The sequence below is a fragment of the Dromiciops gliroides genome, chromosome X, assembly GCF_019393635.1.
Source record: "Dromiciops gliroides isolate mDroGli1 chromosome X, mDroGli1.pri, whole genome shotgun sequence".
NCBI classification, from domain to species: domain Eukaryota; kingdom Metazoa; phylum Chordata; class Mammalia; order Microbiotheria; family Microbiotheriidae; genus Dromiciops; species Dromiciops gliroides.
In genome coordinates, this window is record NC_057867.1 from 17875048 (window position 1) to 17892349 (window position 17302).

Sequence of the window (17302 nt, forward strand, 5' to 3'; positions counted from 1 at the left end):
GGGTTGTTCCTTTTACTCCCTCGCCAGAACCCCTGGGGGACGAAGGTGTTCGCGCCCCACACCCCGCCCTCACCCCCACCCCCTTCCTCTCCTTTCAGACTTGGATCATGGGTGGATCCGCAGCTGGATGTGCCCAGACCTCTGGTGAGGTGTGGGGAGGGATAGGGGTCCTTCAGGGAAGGCACCCAGGGATTTTCCACCTACCCTCTACCTTCAGCGCCCCCCTCCCCATGGCAGCCCCTCCACCTTGCCCGCCCTTTTCCCCAGCCCCTCTTCGGAGCGCGGCCCAGAAGGTGGGACTGGTGGGTGGGGGGGGGGGGAGGTTGGGGGAAGAGAGCCAATCTGTGAAATACCTCTTATTTTATACCTTTTCGTTTTATTCATTCATTCATTCATTCATTCATTCACTCATTCTTCTGGACCCAACAAACGCCGGATCAAATGAACATTTCTATGTACATCACACAACAGAAAAAAAAGGGATGGTCCATGCACCTGTTGATCTCTGTCATCTATGGCTTAGCTTTTGGTGTCTTTTTTGGTTTCGTTTTCTTTTTTAGTATATAATAAATTCAGTCTGTATTTTTTCAAAACAGCGAGTCCTCCTTCTGTTCTAGTCTGGTCAGGGTTTTTGTTTGTTTGTTTTGGTTTGTTTTGGTTTGTTTTTAATGCCTTGGTGACCGTCTTTTTTCCCCTTTTTCCTCCATCTCTGTCTTTCCTACCTCCCACACGCTATCTCATTAACAACAACAACAAATCCTTCATAACAAATATTCATAGTCAAGCCAAAGAAATCCCCACTTTAGCTGTGTCTGAAAACGTGTCGTATTCTGCATCTAGATTTCTTCACCTGTCAAGATGTGGGTCCTGTGCTTCATCATCAGTCTTCTAGGATCTTAATTGGTTCAGAGTCGTGCAGCTTTTCACAAGGGTAAAATTCACCTCTTTTAGGCTCACTGAACTGGATGCAGAGCCAATATAGCCTGCTAAGTATGGATACTTCCCTATAATAAATACTTAAAAATCAACAAAAGGAGGATTCCTTTATAGGACATCTAACCAATTTAATTGGACTTGGAAGAGTAATTCTTTTATTTTAAAGTGTTTTTTTTTAATTATTTCTTTTTTTTTTTAATTTTTGTAAGGCAATTGGGGTTAAATGACTTGCCCAGGGTCACACAGCTAGTGTTAATAGTCTGAGGCCGGATTTGAACTCAGGTACTCCTGACTCCAGGGCCGGTGCTCTATCTACTGCGCCACCTAGCTGCCCCTAAATTATTTCTATAAGCATTTATTTCCTCTCAGGGGCACCCCACTATCCCCACAACAATTACAACAAAACCCTTACAGTATATATGTATATTCTACCAAAACCAATTCCTATCATGGTCATGTTCAAATAGGCAGGAGTCATTCTGGATTTTCAGTCCATCACCTCTCTGGCAGGAGCCTGATTCATCTACAATCCTCTGGAAAGCATTAATCAGGGTTGTAAAAGCTTTTTAAGTATCTCCCCCAGTGTTATGTTTGTTGTCATTGTGTAAGTTCTAGTTCTGCTCACTTAAATTTGTATCAGATCTTAAGAGTTCTTCCCAGGTTGCTCTAAAACTACCCATTTCTTATGGCACAATAAAATATTGTCCTGTCATTACATTCACAGACCACAATTTAGTTATCTCACCAGAGGTGGACACCCCCTTAGTTTCCAGTTTGGGGCTGCTTCAAAAAGCCCTCCTATAAATATTTTTGTATGGATGGGTCCTTTTCCTTTTTCTTTGATCCCTTTGTGGTATAAGCCTAGTGGTAGTACAGTCGGACCATGATTTAGTAACTTTTGGGCATAATTATAAATTGCTTCCCAGTATGTTTGGACTCATTTTCATCTCTACTAGCAATGCTTTCAGTGTGCCTGTTTTCCTGTAGACTGCAGCTTTTATCATTTATAGTCAATAAACATTTATTAAGCACCTACTATGTGCCAGCCACTGTGCTAAGCACTGGAGATAGAAATACCAAAAAACACAGCCCCCTTCTCAAGGGATTCACAGTCTAATGGAGGAAGATAACACACAAACGAAAGTTGTGTGTGTGTATTCATTTTTCATTTTTAACAGTGAGACCTCAAAGTGACTTTAATTTCCATTTCTCCAATTATTAGGAACTTGGAGCATTTTATCATATGGTTGTTGATTGCTGGGATTTCTTCCTTTGAAGCCTACCTCTACAAAGCCTTTGATCATTTATCTATTGTTGCATGATTCTTAGTCTGATAAATTTGAATCAATTCCATATATGTGTATGCATGTATATATACATATATTATATAGATATATACATATAGTATATAAATTCTTTTATATTGTATATAAATATATTATGGAATATATCATGCATATATATTATACAAATCCTTTAATAGAGAAATTTGTTACAAATTTCCCCCATTAACCTGTTTCCCTTCTCATTTTAATGCCATTAGATTTAATGCTTTTCAATTTGACACAATCAAAATTTTTCATTTGACTTTCTCTGATCTTTTGTATAACTTCTTTGCTCATGACCTCTTCCCTTATCTGTAGATGTGAAAGGTAATTTTCCCCCCTTGCTCCTCTAATTTCTCCATAGCCTATAATGTGTGCTTTTGGCCAGAGTGGATGGCACCACAGACTCTGTTTTTGAAATGTTATACAATGTGAACAATGTTGGCACAATAAAATATTGTCCTGTCATTACATTCACAGACCACAATTTAGTTATTTCACCAGAGGTGGACACCCCCTTAGCTGTATCTTAGTGGGACAAAATGTATAAAATTATTGATAGCCAAAAAAAAAAAAATCAAGGACACTCACCTGGACCTCAGAATCCCTAGGGGGTTCTACACTGTATACACATTATAGCATCAGATTTGTACCTAGTGGGTAGGGTGAATTCAGCAACTTGGTACAAATTACATGAAGTGAATACCACTATGATACCCTGTATTTCTTTTTTGTTTTAATAATGATATATTTGGGGGCAGTTAGGTGGTGCAGTGGATAAAACACCAGCCCTGGATTCAGGAGGACTTGAGTTCAAATCTGGCCTCAGACACTTGACACTAGCTGTGTGACTCTGGGCAAGTCACTTTAACCCTCATTGCTCTGCAAAAGCAAAAGCAAAAACAAAACAAAACAGAACAGAATGATATAGTTTTTGGGAGCTAAGTGGTGAAGTGGATAACGCACCTGCCCTTGATTTGGGAGGACCTGAGTTCAAATTCGGCCTCAAACACTTGACAGGTACTATCTGTGTTACCCTGGGCAAGTCACTTAACCCTCATGGGGGGGGGGGCTGTGAGAAACTATATAGTTACTCCAAACACCTGGAACCTCTTGGATAGAATAGTTCGAAAGAAAGGTAAAAGATAATTCTTATCTCCCTCAAAAAGCCAGCCTGCCTGATGGAGTATTGATGATATTCAGAAATGCTGAATATTTGTCTAGGTTTATTATATATTATGCTACACTACTGAAGTTGTTCATGGTTTTGATTACTTTTTAATTGATTTTTAAAGTAAACCATCATATCACACACGTAAAGTAGTAGTTTGGTTTTTTCTTTGCTTATTTGTTCAAAATGTTTTTATTGTCTTATTTCTATGCCTTGAATTTGTAGTAAAATATCAATTAGCAATGGTAATAATGGGCATCCTGTTTCATCCCTGCTTTTACTGGGAAGACTTCTGGCTAACCCCATTAAAGGTATTGCTTACTCTTAGTTTTAGATAGACACTTCTTAGCATTTTAATGAACTCCCCAATTATTACTATGCTTAAAAAAAACCAGGAATTGTTATTTTATAAAAACATTTTTCTGCATCTATTGAAATAATTATAAGATTTTGTGAATTTTGATGGTAATATGGTCAATTATGTTAGCAGTTTTCCTGATATTGAACTAGACCTGCATTACTGGCATAAAGGGAGTCTGATTCAAGTCTGTATTAATGTAGCCTACTTACTAATATTTTATTTAAAATTTTCTTATCAATAATCATTATCAAAATTGGTCTATAGTTTTCTTTCTTCTTTTTTTTTTTGTTTTTTGTTGTGGTTGTTTTTGGTTTTTTTGTGAGGCAGTTGGGGTTAAGTGACTTGCCCAGGGTCACACAGCTAGTAAATGTCAAGTGTCTGAGGCCAGGTTTGAACTCAGGTCCTCCTGACTCCAGGGCCAGGGCTAGCTGCCCCTTCTTTCTTCTTTTGACTTTGGTATTTAGTTACCAAGTTTTTGTCATAAAAGGGATGTTATAGGATCCCATGTTTACCACTTTTTTCAGTTTATATAGTATTCAAATTAATTGTTGTTTTAAATGTTTGAAGAATTCAGGTTTCTTTTTTGCCAAATTAAAAAACATTCTTGGGGCAGCTAGATGGTGGAGTGGATAGAGCACCGGCCCTGGAGTCAGGAGGACCTGAGTTCAAACCTGGCCTGAGACACTTGACACTTACTAGCTGTGTGACCCTGGGCAAGTCACTTAACCCCAATTGCCTCACAAAAAAAAAATTCTTTTTTTTTCCTTTTTGTATTCCAAGTACTCCCTCCATCCCTTCTCTTATTCATTAAGCAGGAAAATGTTATGATATCCATGTTACATAACATATTTCCATATTAGCCATGTTGCAAAATAAAAAGCAAAACAAAAATAAAGAAAATGAAAAAAAAATATGCTTCCATCTATACTTAAAGTTGATCAGTTCTCTTTCTCTGGATGTTATGAAGAGCAATTTAGACCATTTTTTTTCATATGCCTATTGATAGCTTTGATTTCTTCTTCTGAATACAACTTGTTCATTTGGGGAATGGTTTGTATTTTCACCATTTTGACCCAGTTTCATTATCCATATGTCAAACAGGTAAATTTTTACATGCTCCCTTAAATTGTCTAAATCCTTTACCCCTTTTGATCTTATCTTGGTATACAGTGTGAGTTTTTGGTCTCTATGTAGTTTCTGCCAAACTGTTTTCTAGTTTTTTCCAGAAATTTTTGTAAGATACTGAGTTTTTCCCCCCAAACCTAGATCTTTCAGTTTCTCAAACACTAGATTACTATGGTCATTTACTACTATGTCTTGTGTACCTAATCTATACTGTTGATCCACCATTCTGTTCTGTTGATTACTACTTTGTAATACAGTTTGAGATCTGGCACTGCTTGAAAACCTTCCTTCACATTTTTTCATTGTTTTCCTTGATATTCTTGACCTCTTGTTCTTCCAGGTGAATATTGTTATTCTTATTGTTTCTACCTCTATAAAATAATTCTTTGGTAGTTTGATTGGTATGATATTGAATAGCTAAATTAATTTTGGCAGAATTGGAATTTTTATTATATTGGCTTGGTCTATTAATTTTTCAAATTGTTTAGATTTGTCTTTATGTGAAAAGTGTTTTGTAATTATGTTCATATAGTTCCTAAGTTTGTCTTTCAGATAGTCTCCCAAATAGTTTATATTGAACTGTTATTTTATATGGAAGTTTTCTTTCTAGTTTTTCCTACTTATTTTTTTGGGGGCACAATATGTAGAAATGAAGTTGATTTATATGGGTTTATTTTATATTGTAAAATCTTTCTTAAGTTTTTCATTGTTGTAGCTAGTTTTTGAGTTCATTTTTTAGGGTTCTCTAACTATGCCATCATGTTTTGTTTTCTCATTATATACTTCTATTCAATTTATTGTTCTTTTCTTATTGCTATAACTAGCATTTCCAGTGGGGGGCAACTAGGTGGCATAGTGAATAGGACACTGGCCCTGGAGTTAGGAGGACCTGAGTTCAAATCTTACCTCAGACACATACTAGCTATGTGATCCTGGGCAAATCACTTAACCCTGATTGCCTCAAACATTTTGGGTCATCTCCAATCATCCTGATGAATATCTTGCCACTGGACCCAGAAGGCTCAGGAGGAGAGAGTGAAGTTGGTGACTTTGCACAAACCTCCCTCACTTAAATCCAATTCACTGCAAGTCATGACATCACCTACTGATGTCATGGTCTTCTTTGAGAATGAAGGACAAACAACAACAACAGCAGTAGCAGCAGAATTTCTAGCACAATATTGAATGATGGTGGTGATAATGGGTATCCTTGCTTCACCCTTGATGTTACTGGGAAGGGTTGTACTTTCCCCAGAGATAATGCTTGTTCTACGTTTTAAATAAATAACAATTATACTTATTGTTTTCTCAATATCGAATCACACCTACCTATTTGCGTGAAAGAAGGAATTTCATAAGACACCTTTGTCTATTTCATCAAATAGATAAATGTTTTGTAGAATTCACTTGTAAATTGATGTGGTCCTGGAGATTTTTCTTAGGGAGCTAATTTGTTTCTAGTTCAATTTCTTTTTCTAAGTTAGGGTTATTCAAAGATTCTATTTCCTTTTCTATTAATCTGTGCAATTTATATTTTGTAAGTTTTCTTCTATTTCACCTGGATTGTCAGTTTTATTGGCATATAATTGGGCAAAATAGCTTCTAATAATTGGTTTAATTTCATAATCCTTTTTAGTGTATTCATCTTTTTTTTTCATTTAAAAAAATTTTGTAGTGAGGCAATTGGGGTTAAGTGACTTGCCCAGGGTCACACAGCTAGTAAGTGTTAAGTATCTGAGGCCGAATTTGAACTCAGGTACTCCTGACTCCAGGGCTGGTGCTCTATCCACTGCGCCACCTAGCTGCCCCCCTTTTTTTTTTTTCATTTTTGATACGGGTAATTTGGTTTTCTTTTCTTTTCTTTTTTTTTCTTTTCTTTTTTTTTTTTTTGTGAGGCAATTGGGGTTAAGTGACTTGCCCAGGGTCACACAGCTAGTAAGTGTTAAGTGTCTGAGGCCAGATTTGAACTCAGGTCCTCCTGACTCCAGGGCCAGTGCTCTATCCACTGCGCCATCTAGCTGCCCCCTTAACTTGTAGTTTTATTAATCTCTCCTGTGATTTTTAAAAGGATTTTCATTTTATTGTTCAATTGGAAATTGTTCATTTATTTTGGTTTTTAGTTGCATGCCTGTTCATTGATTCACTTTTTGTCTTGTTTATTGATGTAAGTTTTTAGAGATATAAAATTTCTCCTAACCACTGCTTCGGATGAATTTCTTGAATTTTGGTGTGTTGTCTGATTGTTGTAATTATCTTCCTCACACACACAGAAATGCACACTTGGCAAGTTAGTTATTGGGACAGAGAAAACATGTAATTTGCAAACCTGTACCCTTTAACCTATTTTGCTGTCAACCTTTTATCTCTTTCTTCAACAGTGGTGAGATTGATAATTTTTGTTTAAAAATGACAACAATGAGTACAAATGGAAAAGTTTCAAAATATGTGCATCATGCAATCTCTATGGACCTCGCACCTCTGCCAAAGCTTGGATTATGAGCATATTCTAATACCTCTTCTTTCAACATATTTCTTTATAATTTTGTAATATATTTTTATATATTATTTTTTGTGTTTCTAGTTGATCTTTTTATATTTATTTTACATTCTACTTAGGTTTATTTAAATTATATTTACATTTATTTACATAATATTTTACATTTATTTACATATATTTACATTATTAATATCATTGTGTATATTGCTTTTTTGGCACTCCTTACTTGACTCTGAATCAGTTCATTTGGATCTTTCTGTAGTTCTCTGAATTCATGTTCATCCTTTCTTGTACTGCAATAATATTCTATTGCATTCATGCATCACAATTGGCTTATCCATTCCCAAGTTGGTGGGCATCTACTTTTTTATTTTTTACTAATTCCACAAGTGGTGCTATAAATATTTTTTGTATATGTGTTTTTCTTCTCATAAGTAGCCTCCTTGAGGAAGAAATCTAATAGTGGAGTTTCTGGATCAAAGGGTATGGCCATTTTATTCACTTTCTTTGCATAATTCCAAATTCCTTTACAAAATGGTTGTACCAGTTCACAACTCCACCAGTAATTCATCAGTGTGCTTAATTTCAAACAATCCCTCCATCACTGACTATTCCCATATTTTCTCATTTTGCCAATTTTCAAGGTGTGAGGTGGAACCTCAAGGTTGTTTCGATTTGCATTTCTCTTAAGAGTGTTTCAAAGCTTTTTTTCATGTGGTTGTAAATGCTTTGCAGTTCTTCCTTTCATCAGGAAACCTTGAAAATTCCCTATTTCATTGAATGTCCACCTTTTCCTCTGAGAGAACATGATCAGTTTTGTTGGGTAGTTGATTCTTGGTTGTGTTCAGTTTGTTTATGCAAAAGCTTTTCTGTTGTATGTAATCTAAGGTATGTATTTTACCTTTCTTAATTGCTTCTATGCCTTGTTTGGTTAAGAACACATCTCCTAAATCAAGAAAAACTTATACTGTGGAGGGAAAGATGGGGGGAGGTTCTGGGGAGTGATTGAACCTTACTCTCATAAGAATTGGCTCAATGACGGATTAACATACACACTCAAGTGGGTATAGAAATCAATCTTACCATGCAGAAAAGTTGGAGGGAAAGGTGATAAAAGGGGTGTGTGTGATAGAAGGGAGAGCAGATTCGAGGAGAGGACAGTCAGAAGCAAAATACTTTTGAGGAGGGACAGGGTGGGAAGAGATTGAGAATAGAATAAATGGCATAGGGAGGGAATAGGATGGAGGGAAATACAGTTAGCAATAGTAACTGAAAAAAACTTTGAAGCAAGCTTGTGTGAAAAAAGTCTTATTTATCAAATATAGAGAGAACTGAGTTAAATTTATTAAAATAAAAGTCATTACTTAATTGATAAATGATCAAAAGATAGTTTTCAGATGAAATAATCAAAACTATCTATAGCCATATGAAAAAAAATGCTCTAACACTATTGATTAGAAAGATGAAAGTCAAAACAATTCTGAGGTACTACATCACACCTATTGGATAATAAGACAAAAGAGGAAAATGACAAATATTGTAGGGGATGTGTAGGGAATGAGACATTAATGGTGGAGTTGGAAACTGATTCAACCGTTCTGTAGAACAATTTGGAACTATGACCAAAGGGCTATAAATCTATGCATGCTCTTTAGCAATACCATGACTAGGTTGTATTCAAAAAGAGATTTTAAAAAAGGAAACGGACCTATATGCACAAAAATATTTATAGCAATTCTTTTCTGGTGGCAAAGAACTTGAAATTGAGGGGTTGTCCATCGATTGGGAAAGGGCTGAACAAATTGTGGTATGTGATTATGATTTCAAGGATTTGTGCTATAAGAAATGATGAGCAGGATGCTCTCAGGAAAACCTGGACAGACTTGCATGAGCACAGTGAAATGTAAAGTGTACAAAGTAACAGCAGTATTGTAAGATGATCATCTGTGAATGACTTGGCTATTCTCTACAACACAATCACCCAAGACAGTTCTAAAGTACTTATAATGAAAAAATGTTATCCATCCTCAGAGAAAGAACTGATAGTGTCTGAATACAGATTGAAGAATGATTTTTTTATGGATTTTTTTTGTCTGTTTTCTTTCACAACCTGACTGGATGTTAGAATTGTTTTTACATGTAATTGGGGAAACTAAAATGCCAAATAAACCAAAAAATACATCTCCTATGCATAATTGTGAGAGATATATGGTCTGTTCTAATAATTTTATTGTATGATCTTTAATAGTAAAATCATGTATCCATTTAAAATTAATTTGAAACTTAGCCTAATTGCTTTCCAGTTTCCCAGCAGTTTTTAAAAATCAAATTGGGAGTTCTTTCCTAAGAGTAACATATGTTTTCTACCTTATTGAACACTGGCTTATTATGTTCCATTGTTGTTGATTCTCCCTTGTATAGTCTTTTCCATCACTCTATCTCTGCCTATAACCAATCCTAGAGTTTTGAGGTGTTCATTCTTCAGTCCTACTTCATTTGATAATTTCACGTGATATTTTAGATCTTTGGTTTTTCCAAATGAATTTTGTTGTTATTTTATAAAATTATGTAAAGCATCCCCCAAATAATTTGGCTGGCATGACATTAAAAGGCTAAATTAACTTTGGTAATCTTGCCATTTTAATTCTATTGGCACAGCCCAGCTATGAACACTGTTTTTGAAATTGTCCTTTATTTCTTGAAAAGACACTTTGTAATTGAATCTCTATAAGTGTTTTGTGGTATTTGTAGATTGATCCACAGATATTTTAAGCCTTTTCTTATTTGGAATGAGATTTTCCTTTCTATTATTATTGCCTATTGAATTTTGTGATTATTGCATTGAAATGCAGTTGATCTTTTAGGATTGATATTGTGGTTTGTCTTAGGTTAAAATCAACCTATGTGAAGCCAAATCCTTGAAATAATAGATAGTTTAGGGGCAGCTGGGTGGCACAGTGGATAGAGCACCAGCCCTGGAGCCAGGAGCACCTGAGTTCAAATCTGGCCTCAGACACTTAACACTTATTAGCTGTGTAACCCTGGGCAAGTCATTTAACCCCAATTGCGTCACCAAAAAAAAAAGAGAAAAGAAAAGAAATAATAGATAGTTTATTGAAAAGAGGAAAATAGAAGCATTCAGAGTTTAAACACGTAGGTAGCCTGGAAAGACTATGAGAGAAATCCACAATAAGAGTCTTTTTTTTTAAATTCAGGCAACAATTTCTCTAGGTATCTAAAATTAACTTAAATACAACTATTTTTCAGATCACTTAAAAATAAAATTTGTTTCAATATTAAGGATTTTCATCCAGGTATATTTTCATTGGGAGAGAAGGAAGATTGAGGTAGAGAAATGGAAAAGGGAGAAAGAAAAGAAGAGAAAGAAAGAGAGACCTGTAGAGGAAAGACAAAGAGAGAGTGGGAGTGAGAGGGAAATACAAAAAGATGGAGAGGAAGGAGATATAGACAGAAGGGTGGACAGAAGGGAGAGAGAGAAGGATGGTGCTGGAGAGAAAAAGATAGAGACATAAGGATGGAGAAGGAAATGGAAAGAGAAAGACAGAAGAGAGAAAGGAAACAGAGAAAGAGGGAGAGAGAGGCAGAAAATATAGGGAGATAAAGAGGGATGGAGAGTAAGGTAGAGAGAGGAAAGTGGAAGGAGGAGAGAAAGAAGGATGGAGGAAGAGGGAGAGAAAAAGGGAGACAGTTATGAGAAAGATATTGATAAAATGATGGAGAGGGAGAAAGAGAAGGATAAAATGGAGAGACAGAAAGAGAGGAGAGAGAGAAGTATGGAAGGGGAATAAGACAGAGGAATGGAGAAAGGGAGGAGTTGAGGGAGGAAGAGAGAGACAGAGTGGAGGAAGAGGCAACATGGAAGCTGAAACAGGGACAGAGAGAAGGAGATGAAGGGTCAGAGAGGGAAAAATAAAAGGGAGATGTGAGAAAAGGGTGAGAGCAAAAAGAGAAAAACACACAGAGGAAGAGAGATAGAGACATTGAGAATCATGGAGGGGGAGATTGAAAGAGGTAGAAAATAGTTACAGAGAGAATAAGAGAGTCAGGGAGAGAGGGAGGGAGGGATAGAAAAAGAGAGTGAGAGAGAGAAGGAAGAGGGAAGAAGGAACAAGGGAGAGATTGTTGGAGAGAGAGACAGATACATAAAGAAAGAATGAGACATGGAAGGAGCAAGGGAAAGAGCAAAAGTTTGAGAGGGAGATAAAGGGAAATTGCGAGAGAAAATAGAGAAAGAACAAGCTGGAGAAGGATAGATGGACAGGATAGAGAGATAGAGCACGATAAAAGGAAGAAGGGGAAATAAAGGATGGAGAGGAATGGACAGAGAAAGGAGAAAAATACAAAATGAAGACAGAAGGGGAAGAGAGAGAAAGACAGAAAAGAAACAAAGGAAGTGTTGGTTGAGAGAGGAAGATGGATGGAGGTCAAAGAAATGAAACAGATTAAGAGAAGCGACAGAGAGATGAATAGAAAGAGAAGGAGAGTGATAGAGACGATGGAGCAAGAGGAGTTGAGACAAAGAAAGAGACAGAAAGAGAAACAAAGTGGGGAAAAGGAGAGAGAAAGTGACAGAAGAAAGATGAGTGAGAAATGGAAGAGAAACAGGGAAAGGGAAAAGAAATAGAGACAGGAGAGAAAGAGTAAGGATGGAGAAGAAAGGGGGAGAGAGAGACAGAAATAAAGAATGCATTCAGGGAGGGTGAGTGAAGGTAGGAGTAAAGAGAGGGAAAGTGGGAGAAAGTAGGGGATGGAGGGGGAAGTAAGGAAGGAGGGAGGGAGAGGGAGAGGGGGAGAGAGAGAGAGAGAAAGAGAGAGAGAGAGCGAGAGAGAGATGGGAGAAGAAAGATAGAGACAAGAAAGAGAAATGGAGAGGAAGAGAGGGAAAGGGGGAGAGACAGAAAGGATGATGGAGAGAGAGAATGATAGAAATAGATACACAAAGAGAGAGTAGGGGTTGAAGGAGAGGGAGAAAGGAAAAGATAGAGGGAGCAAGAGAGGGGGCAAAAAAGGGGGAAGAGAAAGAGACAGATGAATAAAAGAATATATAGTGAGAGAGAGATACAGAAATAGAATGAGACAGGTAGGGAGAAAAGAGCAGAGGTGGGAGTAGAAGAAAAAGGATGGGGAAGGATAATAAGAAAATGGAGAGAGTGACAGAGTGAGGGTGGAGAGGAGATAGGGAGGGAGGATGGATGGAGGGAGAGGAATGGAGGGAGAGAGAATAAAGATGAAAGAAAAGGGAGGAAGGAGAGAGAGGAAAGGGATTGAGGGGGCAGAGAGAGAGAGAGAGACAAAGGAGGGAGAGAGAAACCTAGAAAGAGTGATTTAGAGCAAATGAGAGAAAGTGATATAGAAACAGTGTGATAAAGACTGGAGAGGCAGAAAGAAGGATGGGGAGGAAGAGACAGGTAGAAAATATAGAGAAAAGTGAAGATGGAGAGGGTAATAGGGAGCGAAGGATATAACAAAAGAGAAAGAGGGAGAGGGAGTGACAGAGAAAGGGTCCTGGGAAAGAGTTAGGAGGAGGAGAGAGAATTCTTTAAAAAATGGTTTAAAATTTTAGGAAAAATGAACTATACTATTAATATCCATTTATTATTAAGAACTCTTTAGTTTTATAAAAAAAAAAGAACTCTCTAGTTTTGTCCAAATTTGAAAACTGGCCTTTTAAGCAAGCAATTAGACTCTGTAGACATTTGAAAATGTTTCATCCATTTTAACCTTCTTGCACATCCTGAAATGCTTTAGACATCCGTCCATGAAATATATGAGCTTCAACAAATTGAGACAAACCATCTTTGAAAGCTAAGTGTTTTAGCATAGGTTGATTGTAAAGACCTGATATTTTTAATGAGCCAATACGTAAATATTTTGTATGAAGTCTAGTCACATGTACTAAGGGATGGACAGGAAGTGATCTTTAAGCATCGGCTTAGAGAAAGCAGAAATTTCTACTGAGTCCATCACAGAGAATACTGAATTCTGCATTTACTGTCCGTGTCTTCTTGGACAGGTAAGGAACTGGATTTTTAGTTTTCATTTGTAAAACCACCAAAAAACCTATATTGCTTATATAGAGTGACAGTATTTCACTGAGCCATCCTTTGTTTTCCAGAGTGTCAAGTTGATGCTTTAAAAATCTCATTGCACCTATAGCCATATGGAAAAAAATGCTCTCATTAGAGAGATTCAGGTCAAAACAATTTTGGGTACTACCTCATACCTATTGGACTGGATGATAGGACAGCAGAGGAAAATGACTAATGTTGTGGGGTATATGGAGAAAATGAGACATTAATACACTCTTGGTAAAGTTGTAAACTGATTCAAACATTCTGTAGAGCAATTTGGAACTTTTGTCAAGAGGCTATAAAACCATGCATACTCTTTGACCTGACAATACCACTACTAGGTTGGTATCCTAAAAGATATTTTTTTTAAAAGTTGAATTCAAAATTGGGGTGATACCCTTCACTTGGGGAAAGGCTGAACAAATTGTGGGATGAGATTAGGATGGAACACTATTGTGCTATATGAAATGATGAGCAGGATGCTATCAGAAGGACTTATGAAAAATGCAATCCATCTACAGAGAAAGGTATCTAAATACAGATTGAAGAATATTGTTTTTGCTAGTTCCTCTTTCTAAAGTATTTTTGTCTGTTTTCTTTCACAAGTTGAATAATGTAGAAATGTTTTGCATGACTGCACATATATAAGTTATATTGAATTGCTTGAGTTCCCTAAGGGGGTTGGGGAGGAAGGGAGGAAGAGAATTTGGAACACAAAGTTTTAAAAATCAATGTGAAAATTTCTTTATACATGTAACTTGGGGAAAATTCTAAATAAATAAATGAATGAATGAATGAATGGATGGATGGATGGATGGATGGATGGATGAATGAATGAATGAATAAATGAATGAATGAATAATCTCATTGAATACTTCCCAACATATTAAGTGGTTTAGAAAAGATCTCTATTTCTGGTCATCCTGAGGACCACAAGTATTTCCCTTTTATTTTCTGAGTGTATGTACATGTAATTTATGCATCTCCAGGCATACAACTTTAATTATTTTTGTGAAGGAGATGGGTATGTAAGAGGCTAAAATTCTAGTTATGATGTCTAAAATCAAATGAGTGGTTGCCCCAAATTAGAAGTTTAGATTTTTAAATATTTATTAAGGTGCAGTCAGAAGTTGGAGAAGAGAGAAAGAGGTAAAAGACAAACTTTCTCTATCTAAAATGACCCCAGCATCCAACCCCTCCAAGCTGAGGTCAGGAGCCCAAAAAACCTCACCTCGCTCACTCCTGCCTCCTCTCCAACAGGAAACAGGGCCATCTACACACACACACACACACACACACACAGAGCTCCAAGCTGGTAGCTCTAACTGACAAGTCCCACAGGTCTATAGATGTAACTTCCAGATGCCGGTTAACTTCCAGATGCTAAATTACATGCTTTCTCCTCATGGCAGAGCTTCCCTGCAATCTCTTTCCCAGCAGAGGGTGCCAGCACAGGTAGCATTTATTTCCTCTTTTATCTTTGCATTTGAAAACAAATAATACTTTAAAAGTTTATTGATAACTAATTAAAACAGTTTAATATATGAAATCCTTACTTCAACTTGAGATCTTACAATCATTAAAGACAATGACTAAAACATATCTAAAGCATGTATATTTGGGTATTTGTATGGGTGGACATGTGTGGATCTTCAAATAGATCTGAAAGGAATTTAGTAGTTCCTTATTAACCCAAGGGTAAATTTTAAGATATATCATTTAGGACCATCATCTTTACTTGACTTCTTCATCTTTATTTTCACTGACACCTCAGAACTACCCCCACTCCCAGGCACAATCAATTTATTGGCTAAGCTTTTGTTGTTGTTCAGTCATTTCAGTTATGCCCACCTCTCTTTGACCCTATTTGTGTTTGTTTTTGTCAAAGATATTGGATTGGCTTGCCATTTCCTTCTCCAGATCATTTTATAGATGAGGAAACAGAGGCAAACAGGGTTAAGTGTCTTGTCCAGGGTCACACAGCTAGTAAGTACCTGAGCCAGCAAAAGGGAAAGCTTGAAAACTGCAAAACTCATTGTTGTTGGGGCAGCTAGGAGGTGCAGTAGCTAAAGCACTGCCCTGGATTCAGGAGGACCTGAGTTCAAATCCAGCCTCAGACACTTGACACTTAACTAGCTGTGTGACCCTGGGCAAGTCACTTAACCCTCATTGCCCTGAAAACAAAACAAAACAAAAGACTCATTGTTGTTGTTTTTCTTTTTTTCTTTATCTTCTTTTGGACTTCACTGAAAATAAAACTTTAAAATGACTTCAGTTATGTTTATTCTATAATCAGTGAAATCACGTTTTTTCCTTACACTAAAACAATAAATCTGTCAATCTCCAGGGAAGAGAGAGTGATAGAGGGTTCTGCTCTTTATATATACCTTAGTCCCTTGGGGTCTACAGATCTCACATCCACTAAAATCTTTCAGACTTTTTTTTTGGTGAGGCAATTGGGGTTAAGTGACTTGCCCAGGGTCACACAGCTAGTAAGTGTTAAGTGTCTGAGGCTGGATTTGAACTCAGGTCCTCCTGACTCCAGGGCCGGTGCTCTATCCACTGCACCACCTACCTTCCCCTAATCTTTCAGACTTTTACCACAATCTAATAAACAAATTTCCTTTTCCTTCTCAAATTCAGCATCCAATTAGTTTGCAATGCTATAAATTTCTGCAAATAGGGAAAAGTTCTCATTCCCTCATATCTTTTTCTCTTTGCATTCTCACCCTGGCCAGAGTTATTAACACAAAGGTGAGATTTTATCTTTTGAAAGCTTTGAAATTATCAGCATAAAAAGTTTACATTCTTTTCTTACCTGTCCCTAGGACAATAGGGATTTAAATTTTCCTGCAAGTGCCTAGAAAATATAGTAGTTGAATCAGGAAACACTTGGGAAATTTTTTGCCATACATAGTGAGATACCCTACAAGTAAAGGCAAACAAGAAATTGATTTTTCAGCCAGTAGAAAAGAAAGCTGACCATAACTTAATTGCTGAAAAGAACTGTGGTCAGAGGTACAGAAGTAATAATAGTAGCAGAATTAGCAACAAGAGGAGTCCATTTATTTACAGTTCTTAAATATTTGACAAAGTGATAAACGAGTTGGATTTCTTTAATTTCCTTTTCTTACAGGTAAAATGGGGTATTACATTGGAACTGCCCCCTTGTAATAACTGTTTCTCTCAATTTCCTATTACTAGTTATAGCCTTTAATTTGAGCTTTAAACAAAGGACTTTTCTTAATTCATGGCTATAACTTATCCTTGTAATAATTGATTATAACTGGTTAGTTTCCTTTGATTGAGACATTATCATTACTAGAGTGGACTCACAATACAAAATCAATTTCCTTTTGTCCATGCTGCTTTTCCAGTGAGGAGTGAAACTTCCACTCCCCACCCCCATCCCCCCTCCTGAACCAGAAGGCACATAGTAACCAACTTGGGTGAATTTTCTCTGGGAGGTCTAAAAACTCCCAATCATGGTATAGGATATGGTAACCTACAATTTACACATCAGGTCTATTCCCAACAAATTAACCCCCCAAAATCCATGATTTTCAATTCAACAGAAGGTTTGGGGAAAGTGAGAGAGCTTTTAGTTGTCTCTCTACTCCTTCCAGTTTCTTCATAGATTTTTTTCATCTTCTCGCTTCTTCTAGTAATTACAGTTATTTTTTTTTGGTGGGGGGAGGACCTAATACTCATCCCAAAGATACTATTTACTTTAGATGCAGGGTTTCTAAAAATCCCCATATATAAATCAGCATGCATTCTGCAAATGAATACTTT

At 36.8% G+C, this 17302-nt stretch overlaps 1 protein-coding gene across 1 annotated transcript in view; it reads left to right on the forward strand.

The window, feature by feature from the left end:
* Positions 1-17302, forward strand: part of LOC122733856 (E3 ubiquitin-protein ligase DTX3L-like) — a 28785-nt gene that overhangs the window by 147 nt on the left and 11336 nt on the right. The gene's annotated exons all lie outside the window — the stretch shown is intronic.